At 68.9% G+C, this 23,962-nt stretch overlaps 14 non-coding genes and 1 pseudogene across 14 annotated transcripts; all 15 read left to right on the forward strand.

The window, feature by feature from the left end:
* The first annotated feature begins 384 nt into the window (after positions 1-384).
* LOC141581327 (5S ribosomal RNA) lies at positions 385-504 on the forward strand. Its single transcript, XR_012513921.1, has one exon. It is a non-coding gene; the product is annotated as a 5S ribosomal RNA (ribosomal RNA).
* Positions 505-1,977: 1,473 nt separating this feature from the next.
* On the forward strand, positions 1,978-2,096 carry LOC141581373 (5S ribosomal RNA). Its single transcript, XR_012513965.1, has one exon. It is a non-coding gene; the product is annotated as a 5S ribosomal RNA (ribosomal RNA).
* A 1,518-nt stretch (positions 2,097-3,614) lies between these two features.
* LOC141581329 (5S ribosomal RNA) lies at positions 3,615-3,734 on the forward strand. Its single transcript, XR_012513923.1, has one exon. It is a non-coding gene; the product is annotated as a 5S ribosomal RNA (ribosomal RNA).
* A 1,473-nt stretch (positions 3,735-5,207) lies between these two features.
* Positions 5,208-5,326, forward strand: LOC141581374 (5S ribosomal RNA). Its single transcript, XR_012513966.1, has one exon. It is a non-coding gene; the product is annotated as a 5S ribosomal RNA (ribosomal RNA).
* Positions 5,327-6,845: 1,519 nt separating this feature from the next.
* Positions 6,846-6,965, forward strand: LOC141581330 (5S ribosomal RNA). The gene has a single exon (XR_012513924.1). It is a non-coding gene; the product is annotated as a 5S ribosomal RNA (ribosomal RNA).
* A 1,473-nt stretch (positions 6,966-8,438) lies between these two features.
* On the forward strand, positions 8,439-8,557 carry LOC141581375 (5S ribosomal RNA). Its single transcript, XR_012513967.1, has one exon. It is a non-coding gene; the product is annotated as a 5S ribosomal RNA (ribosomal RNA).
* Positions 8,558-10,070: 1,513 nt separating this feature from the next.
* LOC141581331 (5S ribosomal RNA) lies at positions 10,071-10,190 on the forward strand. The gene has a single exon (XR_012513925.1). It is a non-coding gene; the product is annotated as a 5S ribosomal RNA (ribosomal RNA).
* A 1,468-nt stretch (positions 10,191-11,658) lies between these two features.
* On the forward strand, positions 11,659-11,777 carry LOC141581376 (5S ribosomal RNA). The gene has a single exon (XR_012513968.1). It is a non-coding gene; the product is annotated as a 5S ribosomal RNA (ribosomal RNA).
* Positions 11,778-13,299: 1,522 nt separating this feature from the next.
* LOC141581332 (5S ribosomal RNA) lies at positions 13,300-13,419 on the forward strand. Its single transcript, XR_012513926.1, has one exon. It is a non-coding gene; the product is annotated as a 5S ribosomal RNA (ribosomal RNA).
* A 1,471-nt stretch (positions 13,420-14,890) lies between these two features.
* Positions 14,891-15,009, forward strand: LOC141581378 (5S ribosomal RNA). The gene has a single exon (XR_012513970.1). It is a non-coding gene; the product is annotated as a 5S ribosomal RNA (ribosomal RNA).
* Positions 15,010-16,524: 1,515 nt separating this feature from the next.
* Positions 16,525-16,644, forward strand: LOC141581333 (5S ribosomal RNA). Its single transcript, XR_012513927.1, has one exon. It is a non-coding gene; the product is annotated as a 5S ribosomal RNA (ribosomal RNA).
* Positions 16,645-18,121: 1,477 nt separating this feature from the next.
* LOC141581377 (5S ribosomal RNA) lies at positions 18,122-18,240 on the forward strand. The gene has a single exon (XR_012513969.1). It is a non-coding gene; the product is annotated as a 5S ribosomal RNA (ribosomal RNA).
* Positions 18,241-19,759: 1,519 nt separating this feature from the next.
* LOC141581334 (5S ribosomal RNA) lies at positions 19,760-19,879 on the forward strand. The gene has a single exon (XR_012513928.1). It is a non-coding gene; the product is annotated as a 5S ribosomal RNA (ribosomal RNA).
* A 1,474-nt stretch (positions 19,880-21,353) lies between these two features.
* On the forward strand, positions 21,354-21,472 carry LOC120362116 (5S ribosomal RNA). Its single transcript, XR_005578111.1, has one exon. It is a non-coding gene; the product is annotated as a 5S ribosomal RNA (ribosomal RNA).
* A 2,208-nt stretch (positions 21,473-23,680) lies between these two features.
* Positions 23,681-23,805, forward strand: LOC120362121 (small nucleolar RNA SNORA51; annotated as a pseudogene).
* The last annotated feature ends 157 nt before the right edge of the window (positions 23,806-23,962 follow it).

Genomic DNA, 23,962 nt, shown 5'->3' on the forward strand with positions numbered 1-23,962 from the left:
TGTGTGTGTGGGAGGGGTGGGGTTGTGTTCGTCGTGCTGGCGGTGGCGGTGGCGGTGGCGGCGGCGGCGGTGGTGGTGGCGTTGTTGGAGTCGGCGGGGCCCTCTGGGTGTCCCTCGGCCCCTGTGTTGGGATCAGGAGCCCGGCCGTCGTGACGACGAAGACAAGCGAAATCGGGAGGCGTGGGGAGGCCGCAGGAAAGCGGAGCCCCGCGTCGGGGCAGAGCTGGGGCGGTAGACCCGGAGAGCGGCCGAGCCCGGCAGCGGGCGAGCGGCTCGGGGGGGTCTCCGACCCGAGCCCCGCGGCCAGGCGGTGGCAGTGAGGCCTGGCGTCGGGCGGCCGTGGCTGCGCCGGCCTCGTGGGGCAGCCAGGGGCCCGCTGCTGGCGTCTACGGCCATGCCGCCCTGGACGCGCCCGATCTCGTCAGATCTCGGAAGCAAAGCAGGGTCGGGCCTGGTTAGTACCTGGACGGGAGACCGCCTGGGGAACACCGGGTGCCGTGGGCTTTCGGCTCTTCGCTGCCTGCCCCTGGCCTTTTTGCGGTCGCCGTGCTTCTCAAGCGCCCGGTTTTCCGTCCCGCCTGCGACCCCGCCGCAGCCCGGCACCAGCAGCGGCCGGGCAGCAGCACGCCTCCTCTTCGGCCTGGCCGCCGCCCATCAGGAGCTGGGCTCCAGCCTGGGCACCGAGGGCCGGGACCCGACCCCCCAAGGCGCAGGCCCGGGGTCCCTGCCGTCCAGGGTGTCTTCCCGCTCCCGGGACGCCCGGTGAACGCAATTCACTCACCCGGCGCCGCCGCAACCGTCCGAGACCGGAGCCCGCCCGGGGTAGGTAGAGGCAGAGGCGGGCAGGGCCAGCGGGTCCCACAGACGCAAGCCAAGGCCTCTGCTCCAGACCTCATGGGCTGCTGTGCCGGGGAAAAGGACGGCGCCTTCGCCAGCCACCAGGAAAGCGGTTTCTGTGCGCCCGCATCCCCATCGCCGCCAACTCCGCCTAAGCCCCAGTCTCGAGGGCAGGAGAGAGAGACGCAGGCCTCGGGCCCTGTCTCCCTGCAGATGGCGGGGCCCACCGCAGCCAGTGGACGGCGAGGAGCCAACAGAGGAAGGACCCTAGCAGAGGCGCAGCCAACGCACCCAACCGAGCCAAGAGAAAAAACGCGTGTCAGGGCGCCGTCGGTCCTCCCGCGTGGGCGGCCCTGCCAGCCCGTCCTGAGCCAGCCCAAGCAGCCTCCACCCCACCCCGGCCTGCTCCAAGAGGCCCTGTCCGTCAGAGCAGAGCGCTGGCTCTCCAAGGCTCTATCGCTGTGGCTCTCTAGCTGCCTCACCCCCCCCCCCCTCCCTTTCTGTTCTGCCCCCTGTAGCTGGCGCCCGTTCTGCGGCTCTGGCTGTCGTCTGTCACTCTCTGTCTTTCTCTCCCTTTCTTTCGGTCTCTCCGCCCGTCTCTCCTCTGCTCTCCTTGGGCGAGTGCGTCAGCCCCTCTGGTCCCGGGGTCAGGCTGCCGGCTCTAGCGCCAGCGCGGGACACAGCGAGGGCTCCGCCCCGCCCCCCGGCCCCTGAGCCGCACCAGGGAGCGTGGTGGGTGCGCTGGGAGAAAAAGAACCCGCGGGGCTGGGCCGCCTCTGGGTTCCTGGGCAGCCGTGGCGGCTCTGAGTGGCAGGGGCACGAGGGGGCCTTGCCGGAGGGGCGGCGGCGGATCCCAAAGTATCCCTCGGCGGCGGCGGCGGCGGCAAGGCGGAGGCCCCGGAGGAAGCCCCGGGACCCCGAGCGCTCGGCGCAGACCCTGTCGTCCCCGCCGGCGACGACGGGAGGCTCCGAGAGGCCGACGGAAGGCGCGGCGCAGCGTGGCGCAGCGCGGCGGCCGGCGGTGCCAGGGCATAGCGTGGAAGAGCGGCCCAGCCGGCCGGCAGGGCTCGCGGTGACGCCTGGAGTCGGGCGGGCGTGGCTGCGGGCCGCCTTTTGGGGCAGCCAAAGGCCACCGCCAGCGTCTACGGCCATACCACCCTGAACGCGCCCGATCTCGTCTGATCTCGGAAGCTAAGCAGGGTCGGGCCTGGTTAGTACTTGGATGGGAGACCGCCTGGGAATACCGGGTGCTGTAGGCTTTTGGCTCTTCCGCTCCCTGCCTTCTTTTGTCCCTCTTTTGTCGCTGGGCTTCCCCAGCGGCCCCCGACTCTGCTCCCCCTCTTTCCGCCCGTCCGCGACCCCGCCGCAGCCTGGGACCTCCGCGGGGGGGGGGAGGGGGGGCGGCAGGGTGGGAGCGGGTGGATCGGCCATCGCAGCACCCCCCAGGCTGCTGGCAGCGTCTACCGCCTCTTCCGCCGGTGCCGGGAGGGACGGGACCCGACCCCCACCTCCGAATCCGCAGGCAGGCGCCGCTTCCCTGCCCCGTCGGGTGCTTTCTTTCTCCCGGGACGCCCGGGCAGTTCAAGTGACCCACGCGGCGCCGCCCCAAGCCCGGGGCGGCCAGGGGGCAGCGGGTGCCACAGACGCCAGCCGAGACCTCCGCTCCAGAACGCCTGGGTTCCTTCTTCCGTTTGGCCAGCCGCCGGGAAAATCGTCCCCGTGCGCTTGGATTCCCGCGGCCACCCACTTCGTGTAAACTCTAGTCCCGAGCGCACCGGAGAGGTCCAGGCCCCGGGCCCCGTGGGCACGCTGGGCGCCACGCCTCCCGCCAGACCGACGGGTGCGCGCTACATATCTGGGGGCGGGGGTGGGGGTGGGGGCCGGGGTGGCCCACCGCACCAGGAGGACGGGGAGAAGCCAACAGAGGAAGGACCCTACGAGACGCACCCCCCAAAGCAAGCAACCAACCCAGCCGCGGCAAAACACGTCCCAGGGCTCCGTCGGTCCTCCCGGACCCGCGCGGCCCTGCCACTCTGTTCGGGGCCAGCCCAAGCTCCCTGCACCCTACCGGGCCTGCTCCAGGGAGCCGGGTCCACCACGGCAGAGTGCTCCCTCTCCAAGGCTCAAGCGCTCTGGCTCTCTGATTCCCTCAGCGTCTCTCTTTCTTGTCTTCCCCTTCCACCTTGCGCTCTTTCTGGCCCACCCTTGGGTCTGTCTGTGTGTCTCTGTCTCCATCCTCCTGGTCCTCTCCGTCTCTCTCCGTATCGCTGTCTCTCCGCGTGTGTCCGTTTCTACCGTTCCCTCCCTCGCTCGCTGGCTCTCCTTCGAGCTGTCTGTGTCTACGTGCCTGTGCCTGGCCTGCGTGGGTGCTCGTGCCACTGGGCTCGTGTGTGTGTGTGTGTGGGAGGGGTGGGGTTGTGTTCGTCGTGGTGGCGGTGGCGGTGGCGGTGGCGGCGGCGGCGGTGGTGGTGGCGTTGTTGGAGTCGGCGGGGCCCTCTGGGTGTCCCTCGGCCCCTGTGTTGGGATCAGGAGCCCGGCCGTCGTGACGACGAAGACAAGCGAAATCGGGAGGCGTGGGGAGGCCGCAGGAAAGCGGAGCCCCGCGTCGGGGCAGAGCTGGGGCGGTAGACCCGGAGAGCGGCCGAGCCCGGCAGCGGGCGAGCGGCTCGGGGGGGTCTCCGACCCGAGCCCCGCGGCCAGGCGGTGGCAGTGAGGCCTGGCGTCGGGCGGCCGTGGCTGCGCCGGCCTCGTGGGGCAGCCAGGGGCCCGCTGCTGGCGTCTACGGCCATGCCGCCCTGGACGCGCCCGATCTCGTCAGATCTCGGAAGCAAAGCAGGGTCGGGCCTGGTTAGTACCTGGACGGGAGACCGCCTGGGGAACACCGGGTGCCGTGGGCTTTCGGCTCTTCGCTGCCTGCCCCTGGCCTTTTTGCGGTCGCCGTGCTTCTCAAGCGCCCGGTTTTCCGTCCCGCCTGCGACCCCGCCGCAGCCCGGCACCAGCAGCGGCCGGGCAGCAGCACGCCTCCTCTTCGGCCTGGCCGCCGCCCATCAGGAGCTGGGCTCCAGCCTGGGCACCGAGGGCCGGGACCCGACCCCCCAAGGCGCAGGCCCGGGGTCCCTGCCGTCCAGGGTGTCTTCCCGCTCCCGGGACGCCCGGTGAACGCAATTCACTCACCCGGCGCCGCCGCAACCGTCCGAGACCGGAGCCCGCCCGGGGTAGGTAGAGGCAGAGGCGGGCAGGGCCAGCGGGTCCCACAGACGCAAGCCAAGGCCTCTGCTCCAGACCTCATGGGCTGCTGTGCCGGGGAAAAGGACGGCGCCTTCGCCAGCCACCAGGAAAGCGGTTTCTGTGCGCCCGCATCCCCATCGCCGCCAACTCCGCCTAAGCCCCAGTCTCGAGGGCAGGAGAGAGAGACGCAGGCCTCGGGCCCTGTCTCCCTGCAGATGGCGGGGCCCACCGCAGCCAGTGGACGGCGAGGAGCCAACAGAGGAAGGACCCTAGCAGAGGCGCAGCCAACGCACCCAACCGAGCCAAGAGAAAAAACGCGTGTCAGGGCGCCGTCGGTCCTCCCGCGTGGGCGGCCCTGCCAGCCCGTCCTGAGCCAGCCCAAGCAGCCTCCACCCCACCCCGGCCTGCTCCAAGAGGCCCTGTCCGTCAGAGCAGAGCGCTGGCTCTCCAAGGCTCTATCGCTGTGGCTCTCTAGCTGCCTCACCCCCCCCCCCCTCCCTTTCTGTTCTGCCCCCTGTAGCTGGCGCCCGTTCTGCGGCTCTGGCTGTCGTCTGTCACTCTCTGTCTTTCTCTCCCTTTCTTTCGGTCTCTCCGCCCGTCTCTCCTCTGCTCTCCTTGGGCGAGTGCGTCAGCCCCTCTGGTCCCGGGGTCAGGCTGCCGGCTCTAGCGCCAGCGCGGGACACAGCGAGGGCTCCGCCCCGCCCCCCGGCCCCTGAGCCGCACCAGGGAGCGTGGTGGGTGCGCTGGGAGAAAAAGAACCCGCGGGGCTGGGCCGCCTCTGGGTTCCTGGGCAGCCGTGGCGGCTCTGAGTGGCAGGGGCACGAGGGGGCCTTGCCGGAGGGGCGGCGGCGGATCCCAAAGTATCCCTCGGCGGCGGCGGCGGCGGCAAGGCGGAGGCCCCGGAGGAAGCCCCGGGACCCCGAGCGCTCGGCGCAGACCCTGTCGTCCCCGCCGGCGACGACGGGAGGCTCCGAGAGGCCGACGGAAGGCGCGGCGCAGCGTGGCGCAGCGCGGCGGCCGGCGGTGCCAGGGCATAGCGTGGAAGAGCGGCCCAGCCGGCCGGCAGGGCTCGCGGTGACGCCTGGAGTCGGGCGGGCGTGGCTGCGGGCCGCCTTTTGGGGCAGCCAAAGGCCACCGCCAGCGTCTACGGCCATACCACCCTGAACGCGCCCGATCTCGTCTGATCTCGGAAGCTAAGCAGGGTCGGGCCTGGTTAGTACTTGGATGGGAGACCGCCTGGGAATACCGGGTGCTGTAGGCTTTTGGCTCTTCCGCTCCCTGCCTTCTTTTGTCCCTCTTTTGTCGCTGGGCTTCCCCAGCGGCCCCCGACTCTGCTCCCCCTCTTTCCGCCCGTCCGCGACCCCGCCGCAGCCTGGGACCTCCGCGGGGGGGGGGAGGGGGGGCGGCAGGGTGGGAGCGGGTGGATCGGCCATCGCAGCACCCCCCAGGCTGCTGGCAGCGTCTACCGCCTCTTCCGCCGGTGCCGGGAGGGACGGGACCCGACCCCCACCTCCGAATCCGCAGGCAGGCGCCGCTTCCCTGCCCCGTCGGGTGCTTTCTTTCTCCCGGGACGCCCGGGCAGTTCAAGTGACCCACGCGGCGCCGCCCCAAGCCCGGGGCGGCCAGGGGGCAGCGGGTGCCACAGACGCCAGCCGAGACCTCCGCTCCAGAACGCCTGGGTTCCTTCTTCCGTTTGGCCAGCCGCCGGGAAAATCGTCCCCGTGCGCTTGGATTCCCGCGGCCACCCACTTCGTGTAAACTCTAGTCCCGAGCGCACCGGAGAGGTCCAGGCCCCGGGCCCCGTGGGCACGCTGGGCGCCACGCCTCCCGCCAGACCGACGGGTGCGCGCTACATATCTGGGGGCGGGGGTGGGGGTGGGGGCCGGGGTGGCCCACCGCACCAGGAGGACGGGGAGAAGCCAACAGAGGAAGGACCCTACGAGACGCACCCCCCAAAGCAAGCAACCAACCCAGCCGCGGCAAAACACGTCCCAGGGCTCCGTCGGTCCTCCCGGACCCGCGCGGCCCTGCCACTCTGTTCGGGGCCAGCCCAAGCTCCCTGCACCCTACCGGGCCTGCTCCAGGGAGCCGGGTCCACCACGGCAGAGTGCTCCCTCTCCAAGGCTCAAGCGCTCTGGCTCTCTGATTCCCTCAGCGTCTCTCTTTCTTGTCTTCCCCTTCCACCTTGCGCTCTTTCTGGCCCACCCTTGGGTCTGTCTGTGTGTCTCTGTCTCCATCCTCCTGGTCCTCTCCGTCTCTCTCCGTATCGCTGTCTCTCCGCGTGTGTCCGTTTCTACCGTTCCCTCCCTCGCTCGCTGGCTCTCCTTCGAGCTGTCTGTGTCTACGTGCCTGTGCCTGGGCCTGCGTGGGTGCTCGTGCCACTGGGCTCGTGTGTGTGTGTGTGTGGGAGGGGTGGGGTTGTGTTCGTCGTGCTGGCGGTGGCGGTGGCGGTGGCGGCGGCGGCGGTGGTGGTGGCGTTGTTGGAGTCGGCGGGGCCCTCTGGGTGTCCCTCGGCCCCTGTGTTGGGATCAGGAGCCCGGCCGTCGTGACGACGAAGACAAGCGAAATCGGGAGGCGTGGGGAGGCCGCAGGAAAGCGGAGCCCCGCGTCGGGGCAGAGCTGGGGCGGTAGACCCGGAGAGCGGCCGAGCCCGGCAGCGGGCGAGCGGCTCGGGGGGGTCTCCGACCCGAGCCCCGCGGCCAGGCGGTGGCAGTGAGGCCTGGCGTCGGGCGGCCGTGGCTGCGCCGGCCTCGTGGGGCAGCCAGGGGCCCGCTGCTGGCGTCTACGGCCATGCCGCCCTGGACGCGCCCGATCTCGTCAGATCTCGGAAGCAAAGCAGGGTCGGGCCTGGTTAGTACCTGGACGGGAGACCGCCTGGGGAACACCGGGTGCCGTGGGCTTTCGGCTCTTCGCTGCCTGCCCCTGGCCTTTTTGCGGTCGCCGTGCTTCTCAAGCGCCCGGTTTTCCGTCCCGCCTGCGACCCCGCCGCAGCCCGGCACCAGCAGCGGCCGGGCAGCAGCACGCCTCCTCTTCGGCCTGGCCGCCGCCCATCAGGAGCTGGGCTCCAGCCTGGGCACCGAGGGCCGGGACCCGACCCCCCAAGGCGCAGGCCCGGGGTCCCTGCCGTCCAGGGTGTCTTCCCGCTCCCGGGACGCCCGGTGAACGCAATTCACTCACCCGGCGCCGCCGCAACCGTCCGAGACCGGAGCCCGCCCGGGGTAGGTAGAGGCAGAGGCGGGCAGGGCCAGCGGGTCCCACAGACGCAAGCCAAGGCCTCTGCTCCAGACCTCATGGGCTGCTGTGCCGGGGAAAAGGACGGCGCCTTCGCCAGCCACCAGGAAAGCGGTTTCTGTGCGCCCGCATCCCCATCGCCGCCAACTCCGCCTAAGCCCCAGTCTCGAGGGCAGGAGAGAGAGACGCAGGCCTCGGGCCCTGTCTCCCTGCAGATGGCGGGGCCCACCGCAGCCAGTGGACGGCGAGGAGCCAACAGAGGAAGGACCCTAGCAGAGGCGCAGCCAACGCACCCAACCGAGCCAAGAGAAAAAACGCGTGTCAGGGCGCCGTCGGTCCTCCCGCGTGGGCGGCCCTGCCAGCCCGTCCTGAGCCAGCCCAAGCAGCCTCCACCCCACCCCGGCCTGCTCCAAGAGGCCCTGTCCGTCAGAGCAGAGCGCTGGCTCTCCAAGGCTCTATCGCTGTGGCTCTCTAGCTGCCTCACCCCCCCCCCCCTCCCTTTCTGTTCTGCCCCCTGTAGCTGGCGCCCGTTCTGCGGCTCTGGCTGTCGTCTGTCACTCTCTGTCTTTCTCTCCCTTTCTTTCGGTCTCTCCGCCCGTCTCTCCTCTGCTCTCCTTGGGCGAGTGCGTCAGCCCCTCTGGTCCCGGGGTCAGGCTGCCGGCTCTAGCGCCAGCGCGGGACACAGCGAGGGCTCCGCCCCGCCCCCCGGCCCCTGAGCCGCACCAGGGAGCGTGGTGGGTGCGCTGGGAGAAAAAGAACCCGCGGGGCTGGGCCGCCTCTGGGTTCCTGGGCAGCCGTGGCGGCTCTGAGTGGCAGGGGCACGAGGGGGCCTTGCCGGAGGGGCGGCGGCGGATCCCAAAGTATCCCTCGGCGGCGGCGGCGGCGGCAAGGCGGAGGCCCCGGAGGAAGCCCCGGGACCCCGAGCGCTCGGCGCAGACCCTGTCGTCCCCGCCGGCGACGACGGGAGGCTCCGAGAGGCCGACGGAAGGCGCGGCGCAGCGTGGCGCAGCGCGGCGGCCGGCGGTGCCAGGGCATAGCGTGGAAGAGCGGCCCAGCCGGCCGGCAGGGCTCGCGGTGACGCCTGGAGTCGGGCGGGCGTGGCTGCGGGCCGCCTTTTGGGGCAGCCAAAGGCCACCGCCAGCGTCTACGGCCATACCACCCTGAACGCGCCCGATCTCGTCTGATCTCGGAAGCTAAGCAGGGTCGGGCCTGGTTAGTACTTGGATGGGAGACCGCCTGGGAATACCGGGTGCTGTAGGCTTTTGGCTCTTCCGCTCCCTGCCTTCTTTTGTCCCTCTTTTGTCGCTGGGCTTCCCCAGCGGCCCCCGACTCTGCTCCCCCTCTTTCCGCCCGTCCGCGACCCCGCCGCAGCCTGGGACCTCCGCGGGGGGGGGGAGGGGGGGCGGCAGGGTGGGAGCGGGTGGATCGGCCATCGCAGCACCCCCCAGGCTGCTGGCAGCGTCTACCGCCTCTTCCGCCGGTGCCGGGAGGGACGGGACCCGACCCCCACCTCCGAATCCGCAGGCAGGCGCCGCTTCCCTGCCCCGTCGGGTGCTTTCTTTCTCCCGGGACGCCCGGGCAGTTCAAGTGACCCACGCGGCGCCGCCCCAAGCCCGGGGCGGCCAGGGGGCAGCGGGTGCCACAGACGCCAGCCGAGACCTCCGCTCCAGAACGCCTGGGTTCCTTCTTCCGTTTGGCCAGCCGCCGGGAAAATCGTCCCCGTGCGCTTGGATTCCCGCGGCCACCCACTTCGTGTAAACTCTAGTCCCGAGCGCACCGGAGAGGTCCAGGCCCCGGGCCCCGTGGGCACGCTGGGCGCCACGCCTCCCGCCAGACCGACGGGTGCGCGCTACATATCTGGGGGCGGGGGTGGGGGTGGGGGCCGGGGTGGCCCACCGCACCAGGAGGACGGGGAGAAGCCAACAGAGGAAGGACCCTACGAGACGCACCCCCCAAAGCAAGCAACCAACCCAGCCGCGGCAAAACACGTCCCAGGGCTCCGTCGGTCCTCCCGGACCCGCGCGGCCCTGCCACTCTGTTCGGGGCCAGCCCAAGCTCCCTGCACCCTACCGGGCCTGCTCCAGGGAGCCGGGTCCACCACGGCAGAGTGCTCCCTCTCCAAGGCTCAAGCGCTCTGGCTCTCTGATTCCCTCAGCGTCTCTCTTTCTTGTCTTCCCCTTCCACCTTGCGCTCTTTCTGGCCCACCCTTGGGTCTGTCTGTGTGTCTCTGTCTCCATCCTCCTGGTCCTCTCCGTCTCTCTCCGTATCGCTGTCTCTCCGCGTGTGTCCGTTTCTACCGTTCCCTCCCTCGCTCGCTGGCTCTCCTTCGAGCTGTCTGTGTCTACGTGCCTGTGCCTGGGCCTGCGTGGGTGCTCGTGCCAGTGGGCTCGTGTGTGTGTGTGTGTGGGAGGGGTGGGGTTGTGTTCGTCGTGGTGGCGGTGGCGGTGGCGGCGGCGGCGGTGGTGGTGGCGTTGTTGGAGTCGGCGGGGCCCTCTGGGTGTCCCTCGGCCCCTGTGTTGGGATCAGGAGCCCGGCCGTCGTGACGACGAAGACAAGCGAAATCGGGAGGCGTGGGGAGGCCGCAGGAAAGCGGAGCCCCGCGTCGGGGCAGAGCTGGGGCGGTAGACCCGGAGAGCGGCCGAGCCCGGCAGCGGGCGAGCGGCTCGGGGGGGTCTCCGACCCGAGCCCCGCGGCCAGGCGGTGGCAGTGAGGCCTGGCGTCGGGCGGCCGTGGCTGCGCCGGCCTCGTGGGGCAGCCAGGGGCCCGCTGCTGGCGTCTACGGCCATGCCGCCCTGGACGCGCCCGATCTCGTCAGATCTCGGAAGCAAAGCAGGGTCGGGCCTGGTTAGTACCTGGACGGGAGACCGCCTGGGGAACACCGGGTGCCGTGGGCTTTCGGCTCTTCGCTGCCTGCCCCTGGCCTTTTTGCGGTCGCCGTGCTTCTCAAGCGCCCGGTTTTCCGTCCCGCCTGCGACCCCGCCGCAGCCCGGCACCAGCAGCGGCCGGGCAGCAGCACGCCTCCTCTTCGGCCTGGCCGCCGCCCATCAGGAGCTGGGCTCCAGCCTGGGCACCGAGGGCCGGGACCCGACCCCCCAAGGCGCAGGCCCGGGGTCCCTGCCGTCCAGGGTGTCTTCCCGCTCCCGGGACGCCCGGTGAACGCAATTCACTCACCCGGCGCCGCCGCAACCGTCCGAGACCGGAGCCCGCCCGGGGTAGGTAGAGGCAGAGGCGGGCAGGGCCAGCGGGTCCCACAGACGCAAGCCAAGGCCTCTGCTCCAGACCTCATGGGCTGCTGTGCCGGGGAAAAGGACGGCGCCTTCGCCAGCCACCAGGAAAGCGGTTTCTGTGCGCCCGCATCCCCATCGCCGCCAACTCCGCCTAAGCCCCAGTCTCGAGGGCAGGAGAGAGAGACGCAGGCCTCGGGCCCTGTCTCCCTGCAGATGGCGGGGCCCACCGCAGCCAGTGGACGGCGAGGAGCCAACAGAGGAAGGACCCTAGCAGAGGCGCAGCCAACGCACCCAACCGAGCCAAGAGAAAAAACGCGTGTCAGGGCGCCGTCGGTCCTCCCGCGTGGGCGGCCCTGCCAGCCCGTCCTGAGCCAGCCCAAGCAGCCTCCACCCCACCCCGGCCTGCTCCAAGAGGCCCTGTCCGTCAGAGCAGAGCGCTGGCTCTCCAAGGCTCTATCGCTGTGGCTCTCTAGCTGCCTCACCCCCCCCCCCTCCCTTTCTGTTCTGCCCCCTGTAGCTGGCGCCCGTTCTGCGGCTCTGGCTGTCGTCTGTCACTCTCTGTCTTTCTCTCCCTTTCTTTCGGTCTCTCCGCCCGTCTCTCCTCTGCTCTCCTTGGGCGAGTGCGTCAGCCCCTCTGGTCCCGGGGTCAGGCTGCCGGCTCTAGCGCCAGCGCGGGACACAGCGAGGGCTCCGCCCCGCCCCCCGGCCCCTGAGCCGCACCAGGGAGCGTGGTGGGTGCGCTGGGAGAAAAAGAACCCGCGGGGCTGGGCCGCCTCTGGGTTCCTGGGCAGCCGTGGCGGCTCTGAGTGGCAGGGGCACGAGGGGGCCTTGCCGGAGGGGCGGCGGCGGATCCCAAAGTATCCCTCGGCGGCGGCGGCGGCGGCAGAGGCCCCGGAGGAAGCCCCGGGACCCGAGCGCTCGGCGCAGACCCTGTCGTCCCCCGCCGGCGACGACGGGAGGCTCCGAGAGGCCGACGGAAGGCGCGGCGCAGCGTGGCGGCAGCGCGGCGGCCGGCGGTGCCAGGGCATAGCGTGGAAGAGCGGCCCAGCCGGCCGGCAGGGCTCGCGGTGACGCCTGGAGTCGGGCGGGCGTGGCTGCGGGCCGCCTTTTGGGGCAGCCAAAGGCCACCGCCAGCGTCTACGGCCATACCACCCTGAACGCGCCCGATCTCGTCTGATCTCGGAAGCTAAGCAGGGTCGGGCCTGGTTAGTACTTGGATGGGAGACCGCCTGGGAATACCGGGTGCTGTAGGCTTTTGGCTCTTCCGCTCCCTGCCTTCTTTTGTCCTTCTTTTGTCGCTGGGCTTCCCCAGCGGCCCCCGACTCTGCTCCCCCTCTTTCCGCCCGTCCGCGACCCCGCCGCAGCCTGGGACCTCCGCGGGGGGGGGGCGGGGGGGGGGCGGCAGGGTGGGAGCGGGTGGATCGGCCATCGCAGCACCCCCCAGGCTGCTGGCAGCGTCTACCGCCTCTTCCGCCGGTGCCGGGAGGGACGGGACCCGACCCCCACCTCCGAATCCGCAGGCAGGCGCCGCTTCCCTGCCCCGTCGGGTGCTTTCTTTCTCCCGGGACGCCCGGGCAGTTCAAGTGACCCACGCGGCGCCGCCCCAAGCCCGGGGCGGCCAGGGGGCAGCGGGTGCCACAGACGCCAGCCGAGACCTCCGCTCCAGAACGCCTGGGTTCCTTCTTCCGTTTGGCCAGCCGCCGGGAAAATCGTCCCCGTGCGCTTGGATTCCCGCGGCCACCCACTTCGTGTAAACTCTAGTCCCGAGCGCACCGGAGAGGTCCAGGCCCCGGGCCCCGTGGGCACGCTGGGCGCCACGCCTCCCGCCAGACCGACGGGTGCGCGCTACATATCTGGGGGCGGGGGTGGGGGTGGGGGCCGGGGTGGCCCACCGCACCAGGAGGACGGGGAGAAGCCAACAGAGGAAGGACCCTACGAGACGCACCCCCCAAAGCAAGCAACCAACCCAGCCGCGGCAAAACACGTCCCAGGGCTCCGTCGGTCCTCCCGGACCCGCGCGGCCCTGCCACTCTGTTCGGGGCCAGCCCAAGCTCCCTGCACCCTACCGGGCCTGCTCCAGGGAGCCGGGTCCACCACGGCAGAGTGCTCCCTCTCCAAGGCTCAAGCGCTCTGGCTCTCTGATTCCCTCAGCGTCTCTCTTTCTTGTCTTCCCCTTCCACCTTGCGCTCTTTCTGGCCCACCCTTGGGTCTGTCTGTGTGTCTCTGTCTCCATCCTCCTGGTCCTCTCCGTCTCTCTCCGTATCGCTGTCTCTCCGCGTGTGTCCGTTTCTACCGTTCCCTCCCTCGCTCGCTGGCTCTCCTTCGAGCTGTCTGTGTCTACGTGCCTGTGCCTGGGCCTGCGTGGGTGCTCGTGCCACTGGGCTCGTGTGTGTGTGTGTGTGGGAGGGGTGGGGTTGTGTTCGTCGTGGTGGCGGTGGCGGTGGCGGTGGCGGCGGCGGCGGTGGTGGTGGCGTTGTTGGAGTCGGCGGGGCCCTCTGGGTGTCCCTCGGCCCCTGTGTTGGGATCAGGAGCCCGGCCGTCGTGACGACGAAGACAAGCGAAATCGGGAGGCGTGGGGAGGCCGCAGGAAAGCGGAGCCCCGCGTCGGGGCAGAGCTGGGGCGGTAGACCCGGAGAGCGGCCGAGCCCGGCAGCGGGCGAGCGGCTCGGGGGGGTCTCCGACCCGAGCCCCGCGGCCAGGCGGTGGCAGTGAGGCCTGGCGTCGGGCGGCCGTGGCTGCGCCGGCCTCGTGGGGCAGCCAGGGGCCCGCTGCTGGCGTCTACGGCCATGCCGCCCTGGACGCGCCCGATCTCGTCAGATCTCGGAAGCAAAGCAGGGTCGGGCCTGGTTAGTACCTGGACGGGAGACCGCCTGGGGAACACCGGGTGCCGTGGGCTTTCGGCTCTTCGCTGCCTGCCCCTGGCCTTTTTGCGGTCGCCGTGCTTCTCAAGCGCCCGGTTTTCCGTCCCGCCTGCGACCCCGCCGCAGCCCGGCACCAGCAGCGGCCGGGCAGCAGCACGCCTCCTCTTCGGCCTGGCCGCCGCCCATCAGGAGCTGGGCTCCAGCCTGGGCACCGAGGGCCGGGACCCGACCCCCCAAGGCGCAGGCCCGGGGTCCCTGCCGTCCAGGGTGTCTTCCCGCTCCCGGGACGCCCGGTGAACGCAATTCACTCACCCGGCGCCGCCGCAACCGTCCGAGACCGGAGCCCGCCCGGGGTAGGTAGAGGCAGAGGCGGGCAGGGCCAGCGGGTCCCACAGACGCAAGCCAAGGCCTCTGCTCCAGACCTCATGGGCTGCTGTGCCGGGGAAAAGGACGGCGCCTTCGCCAGCCACCAGGAAAGCGGTTTCTGTGCGCCCGCATCCCCATCGCCGCCAACTCCGCCTAAGCCCCAGTCTCGAGGGCAGGAGAGAGAGACGCAGGCCTCGGGCCCTGTCTCCCTGCAGATGGCGGGGCCCACCGCAGCCAGTGGACGGCGAGGAGCCAACAGAGGAAGGACCCTAGCAGAGGCGCAGCCAACGCACCCAACCGAGCCAAGAGAAAAAACGCGTGTCAGGGCGCCGTCGGTCCTCCCGCGTGGGCGGCCCTGCCAGCCCGTCCTGAGCCAGCCCAAGCAGCCTCCACCCCACCCCGGCCTGCTCCAAGAGGCCCTGTCCGTCAGAGCAGAGCGCTGGCTCTCCAAGGCTCTATCGCTGTGGCTCTCTAGCTGCCTCACCCCCCCCCCTCCCTTTCTGTTCTGCCCCCTGTAGCTGGCGCCCGTTCTGCGGCTCTGGCTGTCGTCTGTCACTCTCTGTCTTTCTCTCCCTTTCTTTCGGTCTCTCCGCCCGTCTCTCCTCTGCTCTCCTTGGGCGAGTGCGTCAGCCCCTCTGGTCCCGGGGTCAGGCTGCCGGCTCTAGCGCCAGCGCGGGACACAGCGAGGGCTCCGCCCCGCCCTCCGGCCCCTGAGCCGCACCAGGGAGCGTGGTGGGTGCGCTGGGAGAAAAAGAACCCGCGGGGCTGGGCCGCCTCTGGGTTCCTGGGCAGCCGTGGCGGCTCTGAGTGGCAGGGGCACGAGGGGGCCTTGCCGGAGGGGCGGCGGCGGATCCCAAAGTATCCCTCGGCGGCGGCGGCGGCGGCAAGGCGGAGGCCCCGGAGGAAGCCCCGGGACCCCGAGCGCTCGGCGCAGACCCTGTCGTCCCCGCCGGCGACGACGGGAGGCTCCGAGAGGCCGACGGAAGGCGCGGCGCAGCGTGGCGCAGCGCGGCGGCCGGCGGTGCCAGGGCATAGCGTGGAAGAGCGGCCCAGCCGGCCGGCAGGGCTCGCGGTGACGCCTGGAGTCGGGCGGGCGTGGCTGCGGGCCGCCTTTTGGGGCAGCCAAAGGCCACCGCCAGCGTCTACGGCCATACCACCCTGAACGCGCCCGATCTCGTCTGATCTCGGAAGCTAAGCAGGGTCGGGCCTGGTTAGTACTTAGATGGGAGACCGCCTGGGAATACCGGGTGCTGTAGGCTTTTGGCTCTTCCGCTCCCTGCCTTCTTTTGTCCCTCTTTTGTCGCTGGGCTTCCCCAGCGGCCCCCGACTCTGCTCCCCCTCTTTCCGCCCGTCCGCGACCCCGCCGCAGCCTGGGACCTCCGCGGGGGGGGGGGGGGCGGCAGGGTGGGAGCGGGTGGATCGGCCATCGCAGCACCCCCCAGGCTGCTGGCAGCGTCTACCGCCTCTTCCGCCGGTGCCGGGAGGGACGGGACCCGACCCCCACCTCCGAATCCGCAGGCAGGCGCCGCTTCCCTGCCCCGTCGGGTGCTTTCTTTCTCCCGGGACGCCCGGGCAGTTCAAGTGACCCACGCGGCGCCGCCCCAAGCCCGGGGCGGCCAGGGGGCAGCGGGTGCCACAGACGCCAGCCGAGACCTCCGCTCCAGAACGCCTGGGTTCCTTCTTCCGTTTGGCCAGCCGCCGGGAAAATCGTCCCCGTGCGCTTGGATTCCCGCGGCCACCCACTTCGTGTAAACTCTAGTCCCGAGCGCACCGGAGAGGTCCAGGCCCCGGGCCCCGTGGGCACGCTGGGCGCCACGCCTCCCGCCAGACCGACGGGTGCGCGCTACATATCTGGGGGCGGGGGTGGGGGTGGGGGCCGGGGTGGCCCACCGCACCAGGAGGACGGGGAGAAGCCAACAGAGGAAGGACCCTACGAGACGCACCCCCCAAAGCAAGCAACCAACCCAGCCGCGGCAAAACACGTCCCAGGGCTCCGTCGGTCCTCCCGGACCCGCGCGGCCCTGCCACTCTGTTCGGGGCCAGCCCAAGCTCCCTGCACCCTACCGGGCCTGCTCCAGGGAGCCGGGTCCACCACGGCAGAGTGCTCCCTCTCCAAGGCTCAAGCGCTCTGGCTCTCTGATTCCCTCAGCGTCTCTCTTTCTTGTCTTCCCCTTCCACCTTGCGCTCTTTCTGGCCCACCCTTGGGTCTGTCTGTGTGTCTCTGTCTCCATCCTCCTGGTCCTCTCCGTCTCTCTCCGTATCGCTGTCTCTCCGCGTGTGTCCGTTTCTACCGTTCCCTCCCTCGCTCGCTGGCTCTCCTTCGAGCTGTCTGTGTCTACGTGCCTGTGCCTGGGCCTGCGTGGGTGCTCGTGCCAGTGGGCTCGTGTGTGTGTGTGTGTGGGAGGGGTGGGGTTGTGTTCGTCGTGGTGGCGGTGGCGGTGGCGGTGGCGGCGGCGGCGGTGGTGGTGGCGTTGTTGGAGTCGGCGGGGCCCTCTGGGTGTCCCTCGGCCCCTGTGTTGGGATCAGGAGCCCGGCCGTCGTGACGACGAAGACAAGCGAAATCGGGAGGCGTGGGGAGGCCGCAGGAAAGCGGAGCCCCGCGTCGGGGCAGAGCTGGGGCGGTAGACCCGGAGAGCGGCCGAGCCCGGCAGCGGGCGAGCGGCTCGGGGGGGTCTCCGACCCGAGCCCCGCGGCCAGGCGGTGGCAGTGAGGCCTGGCGTCGGGCGGCCGTGGCTGCGCCGGCCTCGTGGGGCAGCCAGGGGCCCGCTGCTGGCGTCTACGGCCATGCCGCCCTGGACGCGCCCGATCTCGTCAGATCTCGGAAGCAAAGCAGGGTCGGGCCTGGTTAGTACCTGGACGGGAGACCGCCTGGGGAACACCGGGTGCCGTGGGCTTTCGGCTCTTCGCTGCCTGCCCCTGGCCTTTTTGCGGTCGCCGTGCTTCTCAAGCGCCCGGTTTTCCGTCCCGCCTGCGACCCCGCCGCAGCCCGGCACCAGCAGCGGCCGGGCAGCAGCACGCCTCCTCTTCGGCCTGGCCGCCGCCCATCAGGAGCTGGGCTCCAGCCTGGGCACCGAGGGCCGGGACCCGACCCCCCAAGGCGCAGGCCCGGGGTCCCTGCCGTCCAGGGTGTCTTCCCGCTCCCGGGACGCCCGGTGAACGCAATTCACTCACCCGGCGCCGCCGCAACCGTCCGAGACCGGAGCCCGCCCGGGGTAGGTAGAGGCAGAGGCGGGCAGGGCCAGCGGGTCCCACAGACGCAAGCCAAGGCCTCTGCTCCAGACCTCATGGGCTGCTGTGCCGGGGAAAAGGACGGCGCCTTCGCCAGCCACCAGGAAAGCGGTTTCTGTGCGCCCGCATCCCCATCGCCGCCAACTCCGCCTAAGCCCCAGTCTCGAGGGCAGGAGAGAGAGACGCAGGCCTCGGGCCCTGTCTCCCTGCAGATGGCGGGGCCCACCGCAGCCAGTGGACGGCGAGGAGCCAACAGAGGAAGGACCCTAGCAGAGGCGCAGCCAACGCACCCAACCGAGCCAAGAGAAAAAACGCGTGTCAGGGCGCCGTCGGTCCTCCCGCGTGGGCGGCCCTGCCAGCCCGTCCTGAGCCAGCCCAAGCAGCCTCCACCCCACCCCGGCCTGCTCCAAGAGGCCCTGTCCGTCAGAGCAGAGCGCTGGCTCTCCAAGGCTCTATCGCTGTGGCTCTCTAGCTGCCTCACCCCCCCCCCTCCCTTTCTGTTCTGCCCCCTGTAGCTGGCGCCCGTTCTGCGGCTCTGGCTGTCGTCTGTCACTCTCTGTCTTTCTCTCCCTTTCTTTCGGTCTCTCCGCCCGTCTCTCCTCTGCTCTCCTTGGGCGAGTGCGTCAGCCCCTCTGGTCCCGGGGTCAGGCTGCCGGCTCTAGCGCCAGCGCGGGACACAGCGAGGGCTCCGCCCCGCCCCCCGGCCCCTGAGCCGCACCAGGGAGCGTGGTGGGTGCGCTGGGAGAAAAAGAACCCGCGGGGCTGGGCCGCCTCTGGGTTCCTGGGCAGCCGTGGCGGCTCTGAGTGGCAGGGGCACGAGGGGGCCTTGCCGGAGGGGCGGCGGCGGATCCCAAAGTATCCCTCGGCGGCGGCGGCGGCGGCGGCGGCAAGGCGGAGGCCCCGGAGGAAGCCCCGGGACCCCGAGCGCTCGGCGCAGACCCTGTCGTCCCCGCCGGCGACGACGGGAGGCTCCGAGAGGCCGACGGAAGGCGCGGCGCAGCGTGGCGCAGCGCGGCGGCCGGCGGTGCCAGGGCATAGCGTGGAAGAGCGGCCCAGCCGGCCGGCAGGGCTCGCGGTGACGCCTGGAGTCGGGCGGGCGTGGCTGCGGGCCGCCTTTTGGGGCAGCCAAAGGCCACCGCCAGCGTCTACGGCCATACCACCCTGAACGCGCCCGATCTCGTCTGATCTCGGAAGCTAAGCAGGGTCGGGCCTGGTTAGTACTTGGATGGGAGACCGCCTGGGAATACCGGGTGCTGTAGGCTTTTGGCTCTTCCGCTCCCTGCCTTCTTTTGTCCCTCTTTTGTCGCTGGGCTTCCCCAGCGGCCCCCGACTCTGCTCCCCCTCTTTCCGCCCGTCCGCGACCCCGCCGCAGCCTGGGACCTCCGCGGGGGGGGAGGGGGGGGGCGGCAGGGTGGGAGCGGGTGGATCGGCCATCGCAGCACCCCCCAGGCTGCTGGCAGCGTCTACCGCCTCTTCCGCCGGTGCCGGGAGGGACGGGACCCGACCCCCACCTCCGAATCCGCAGGCAGGCGCCGCTTCCCTGCCCCGTCGGGTGCTTTCTTTCTCCCGGGACGCCCGGGCAGTTCAAGTGACCCACGCGGCGCCGCCCCAAGCCCGGGGCGGCCAGGGGGCAGCGGGTGCCACAGACGCCAGCCGAGACCTCCGCTCCAGAACGCCTGGGTTCCTTCTTCCGTTTGGCCAGCCGCCGGGAAAATCGTCCCCGTGCGCTTGGATTCCCGCGGCCACCCACTTCGTGTAAACTCTAGTCCCGAGCGCACCGGAGAGGTCCAGGCCCCGGGCCCCGTGGGCACGCTGGGCGCCACGCCTCCCGCCAGACCGACGGGTGCGCGCTACATATCTGGGGGCGGGGGTGGGGGTGGGGGCCGGGGTGGCCCACCGCACCAGGAGGACGGGGAGAAGCCAACAGAGGAAGGACCCTACGAGACGCACCCCCCAAAGCAAGCAACCAACCCAGCCGCGGCAAAACACGTCCCAGGGCTCCGTCGGTCCTCCCGGACCCGCGCGGCCCTGCCACTCTGTTCGGGGCCAGCCCAAGCTCCCTGCACCCTACCGGGCCTGCTCCAGGGAGCCGGGTCCACCACGGCAGAGTGCTCCCTCTCCAAGGCTCAAGCGCTCTGGCTCTCTGATTCCCTCAGCGTCTCTCTTTCTTGTCTTCCCCTTCCACCTTGCGCTCTTTCTGGCCCACCCTTGGGTCTGTCTGTGTGTCTCTGTCTCCATCCTCCTGGTCCTCTCCGTCTCTCTCCGTATCGCTGTCTCTCCGCGTGTGTCCGTTTCTACCGTTCCCTCCCTCGCTCGCTGGCTCTCCTTCGAGCTGTCTGTGTCTACGTGCCTGTGCCTGGGCCTGCGTGGGTGCTCGTGCCAGTGGGCTCGTGTGTGTGTGTGTGTGGGAGGGGTGGGGTTGTGTTCGTCGTGGTGGCGGTGGCGGTGGCGGTGGCGGCGGCGGCGGTGGTGGTGGCGTTGTTGGAGTCGGCGGGGCCCTCTGGGTGTCCCTCGGCCCCTGTGTTGGGATCAGGAGCCCGGCCGTCGTGACGACGAAGACAAGCGAAATCGGGAGGCGTGGGGAGGCCGCAGGAAAGCGGAGCCCCGCGTCGGGGCAGAGCTGGGGCGGTAGACCCGGAGAGCGGCCGAGCCCGGCAGCGGGCGAGCGGCTCGGGGGGGTCTCCGACCCGAGCCCCGCGGCCAGGCGGTGGCAGTGAGGCCTGGCGTCGGGCGGCCGTGGCTGCGCCGGCCTCGTGGGGCAGCCAGGGGCCCGCTGCTGGCGTCTACGGCCATGCCGCCCTGGACGCGCCCGATCTCGTCAGATCTCGGAAGCAAAGCAGGGTCGGGCCTGGTTAGTACCTGGACGGGAGACCGCCTGGGGAACACCGGGTGCCGTGGGCTTTCGGCTCTTCGCTGCCTGCCCCTGGCCTTTTTGCGGTCGCCGTGCTTCTCAAGCGCCCGGTTTTCCGTCCCGCCTGCGACCCCGCCGCAGCCCGGCACCAGCAGCGGCCGGGCAGCAGCACGCCTCCTCTTCGGCCTGGCCGCCGCCCATCAGGAGCTGGGCTCCAGCCTGGGCACCGAGGGCCGGGACCCGACCCCCCAAGGCGCAGGCCCGGGGTCCCTGCCGTCCAGGGTGTCTTCCCGCTCCCGGGACGCCCGGTGAACGCAATTCACTCACCCGGCGCCGCCGCAACCGTCCGAGACCGGAGCCCGCCCGGGGTAGGTAGAGGCAGAGGCGGGCAGGGCCAGCGGGTCCCACAGACGCAAGCCAAGGCCTCTGCTCCAGACCTCATGGGCTGCTGTGCCGGGGAAAAGGACGGCGCCTTCGCCAGCCACCAGGAAAGCGGTTTCTGTGCGCCCGCATCCCCATCGCCGCCAACTCCGCCTAAGCCCCAGTCTCGAGGGCAGGAGAGAGAGACGCAGGCCTCGGGCCCTGTCTCCCTGCAGATGGCGGGGCCCACCGCAGCCAGTGGACGGCGAGGAGCCAACAGAGGAAGGACCCTAGCAGAGGCGCAGCCAACGCACCCAACCGAGCCAAGAGAAAAAACGCGTGTCAGGGCGCCGTCGGTCCTCCCGCGTGGGCGGCCCTGCCAGCCCGTCCTGAGCCAGCCCAAGCAGCCTCCACCCCACCCCGGCCTGCTCCAAGAGGCCCTGTCCGTCAGAGCAGAGCGCTGGCTCTCCAAGGCTCTATCGCTGTGGCTCTCTAGCTGCCTCACCCCCCCCCCCTCTCCCTTTCTGTTCTGCCCCCTGTAGCTGGCGCCCGTTCTGCGGCTCTGGCTGTCGTCTGTCACTCTCTGTCTTTCTCTCCCTTTCTTTCGGTCTCTCCGCCCGTCTCTCCTCTGCTCTCCTTGGGCGAGTGCGTCAGCCCCTCTGGTCCCGGGGTCAGGCTGCCGGCTCTAGCGCCAGCGCGGGACACAGCGAGGGCTCCGCCCCGCCCCCCGGCCCCTGAGCCGCACCAGGGAGCGTGGTGGGTGCGCTGGGAGAAAAAGAACCCGCGGGGCTGGGCCGCCTCTGGGTTCCTGGGCAGCCGTGGCGGCTCTGAGTGGCAGGGGCACGAGGGGGCCTTGCCGGAGGGGCGGCGGCGGATCCCAAAGTATCCCTCGGCGGCGGCGGCGGCGGCAAGGCGGAGGCCCCGGAGGAAGCCCCGGGACCCCGAGCGCTCGGCGCAGACCCTGTCGTCCCCGCCGGCGACGACGGGAGGCTCCGAGAGGCCGACGGAAGGCGCGGCGCAGCGTGGCGCAGCGCGGCGGCCGGCGGTGCCAGGGCATAGCGTGGAAGAGCGGCCCAGCCGGCCGGCAGGGCTCGCGGTGACGCCTGGAGTCGGGCGGGCGTGGCTGCGGGCCGCCTTTTGGGGCAGCCAAAGGCCACCGCCAGCGTCTACGGCCATACCACCCTGAACGCGCCCGATCTCGTCTGATCTCGGAAGCTAAGCAGGGTCGGGCCTGGTTAGTACTTGGATGGGAGACCGCCTGGGAATACCGGGTGCTGTAGGCTTTTGGCTCTTCCGCTCCCTGCCTTCTTTTGTCCCTCTTTTGTCGCTGGGCTTCCCCAGCGGCCCCCGACTCTGCTCCCCCTCTTTCCGCCCGTCCGCGACCCCGCCGCAGCCTGGGACCTCCGCGGGGGGGGGGGGGGGGGGGCGGCAGGGTGGGAGCGGGTGGATCGGCCATCGCAGCACCCCCCAGGCTGCTGGCAGCGTCTACCGCCTCTTCCGCCGGTGCCGGGAGGGACGGGACCCGACCCCCACCTCCGAATCCGCAGGCAGGCGCCGCTTCCCTGCCCCGTCGGGTGCTTTCTTTCTCCCGGGACGCCCGGGCAGTTCAAGTGACCCACGCGGCGCCGCCCCAAGCCTCCAAGGTGGTCGCAGATGTCCTGAGGGTCACCTCACCTGACTCCTCGCTTTCCTGCGTTCCTGGTGGTCAGTTTGCTTTCTCTAGCTGAGATGTGAGACGGTCTTCTTTGTGTTGTATAGATGTAAAACTCATTTCCCCTAACTGAAATTTAAAGAGGCCTTATCAGCCAGTGTCAAAAGCTGGTGCTCAACATCAGCTACAGGGCAGTGTATGATTATGGTCGTCTAGCGTTTCCTTCGTCTACCTTGCAGGTGCCTACCATGCATCCAAGTGCAAGTTCCTCTCCAATCTTCACATTACAGCCCAGCTAAATGTCCCCCTCTGGAGCCGTGTAGTGTGTCAGACCCCCCTACAATATATTGCTTCCCTGTGCAAGATGGCCACATGGCTGACTTTTAAGATTGAAGAGACTTCATTGACTGTGTCAGAGAAAAGTAAGGCAAGGTCCTGGTCCACTGTGGGGCCGGGGTCTCCTTTTCACCCACCATCTGCATGGCTTACCTCATAAACTGAAAACAGTGCTGCCTGAATGGGACCTTCAATTATGTCAAGTGGAGGAGGAGCATCATCTTGCCCCACTTTGCTTTCATGGGCCAGCTCCTGCAGTAGGAATTTGAAATCCTGCCTTTGACACCCAACCCCCAGCTTCCCTCCTACAGGGGAGGCAGCAGGCTCTTCATTGAAAGGCCATTTGCAGACATTTGGCTCTGACTTGAAGGCTGCCTACTGCATAGTCCGTTCCTCAGTGCTGTCCCCATTGCCTACCCACTGGACAGTCTCAGAGCTTAGCAGGATCCCTGAGGCCACAGCCACATTCTGCTAAAACTGGGATGGCAGAACCAGCCTGGCCCTAAGAGCAGCTATGATTTTTGTTTTTAAGAGTCACAGACATTTCACATCTTTGCAGTACTGAAGTCCTCACTCTGTCATGTTGTCCCAGTGGTCAGCAACCTTGCAAATGAACTTCAAATTGACCTCAGGGTAGGTTCTCGGGACTAAAGGAAGGCCAAGCCATTATGGGAGCGCAGCATGTGCTGACTGCTGTACTTCCAGACTCCCTGCCCTCTCGGACTGCCCAGTCCTTGCATGAATTTGCCTTTTCATGTCAAGCGTAAGGCAATGAATACCTGCAGGAACATGGGAGAAATAAGTTGCTGGATTAGGAGAAAAGGCAGTTATGAAGCCAATTCATTTTGAAGGAAGTGCAGTTTCCACCTTATTTTTGTAACTTTGGCAATTTCAGTGTCTCTCCATTGCTTCAGGGAATAAGCTGAATCTAGTCAGGAAAGTAACCCTTCAGGGTTTGTAGGGACGTTATATACATGCCTATTTGATCCCTGTAAGTTTTTTACATACCCTCTTGGGTCCAATGGAGGCAGTTAGTTGAAGTAGCAAAATGTTGGCTTTTCTGGGTTGCTCTTTTGCTGTAGGTTCCTCACTGACCTTGGATTTGTATAGTGTGATGCAAGTCCATACTTGAGTAAGTATGACTCATATTCAAACTTAAACTTATCTTGTTTCACCTCTTCTCAAAGCAACTCTTCATTTAAGAAAAGAGTTTTTCAGATCACAGACCAAAAAAAAAAAAAAAAATCCTACCATCAAGGTGGCGGCAGGTGGTTCCAGGAGGAAACGATACTTGCTGTGTATCCTAGGTCAGCTTCCTGTCTTTCTATTTACTGGGTTTCTTGTGATGGTTGTTTTCCTCTCTGCCCTTGGGGGTTCTCTTCAAGCCATTGACTTCAGGAATTTGCAGATTTTGCAACGCATGCAAATATGAAGAAAAACTGTATGTTACTGGCCATTGTTAAGTGCAAAATAAAAACAGTAAAAGGAAATAAAGATCAATGGAGGCCTTTTGGTGCTTACCACAGGCTGCACTTTTTCACTGACTGAATAGAGAGAGGAGGCAGAGTAAACCTATCCTACATACGCCTCAGTCCAAGCCTGGTCTGTAGTATGAATGGAGCAACATGGAAAAAGAAAACAATCGGTAGACTACATAAACATTTCCAGAACTTGTTTTTTTTTCTTTTTCCTTCTTTTAAAACAATTTAAAAAATATTTCTCTTTTATCAATTCCCAAGTACTTGGGAAGAAAAATGTCCAGAACTTCTAATGAAGAAACTGATGA

The sequence above is a fragment of the Saimiri boliviensis genome, chromosome 14, assembly GCF_048565385.1.
Source record: "Saimiri boliviensis isolate mSaiBol1 chromosome 14, mSaiBol1.pri, whole genome shotgun sequence".
Classification (NCBI taxonomy): Eukaryota; Metazoa; Chordata; class Mammalia; order Primates; family Cebidae; genus Saimiri; species Saimiri boliviensis.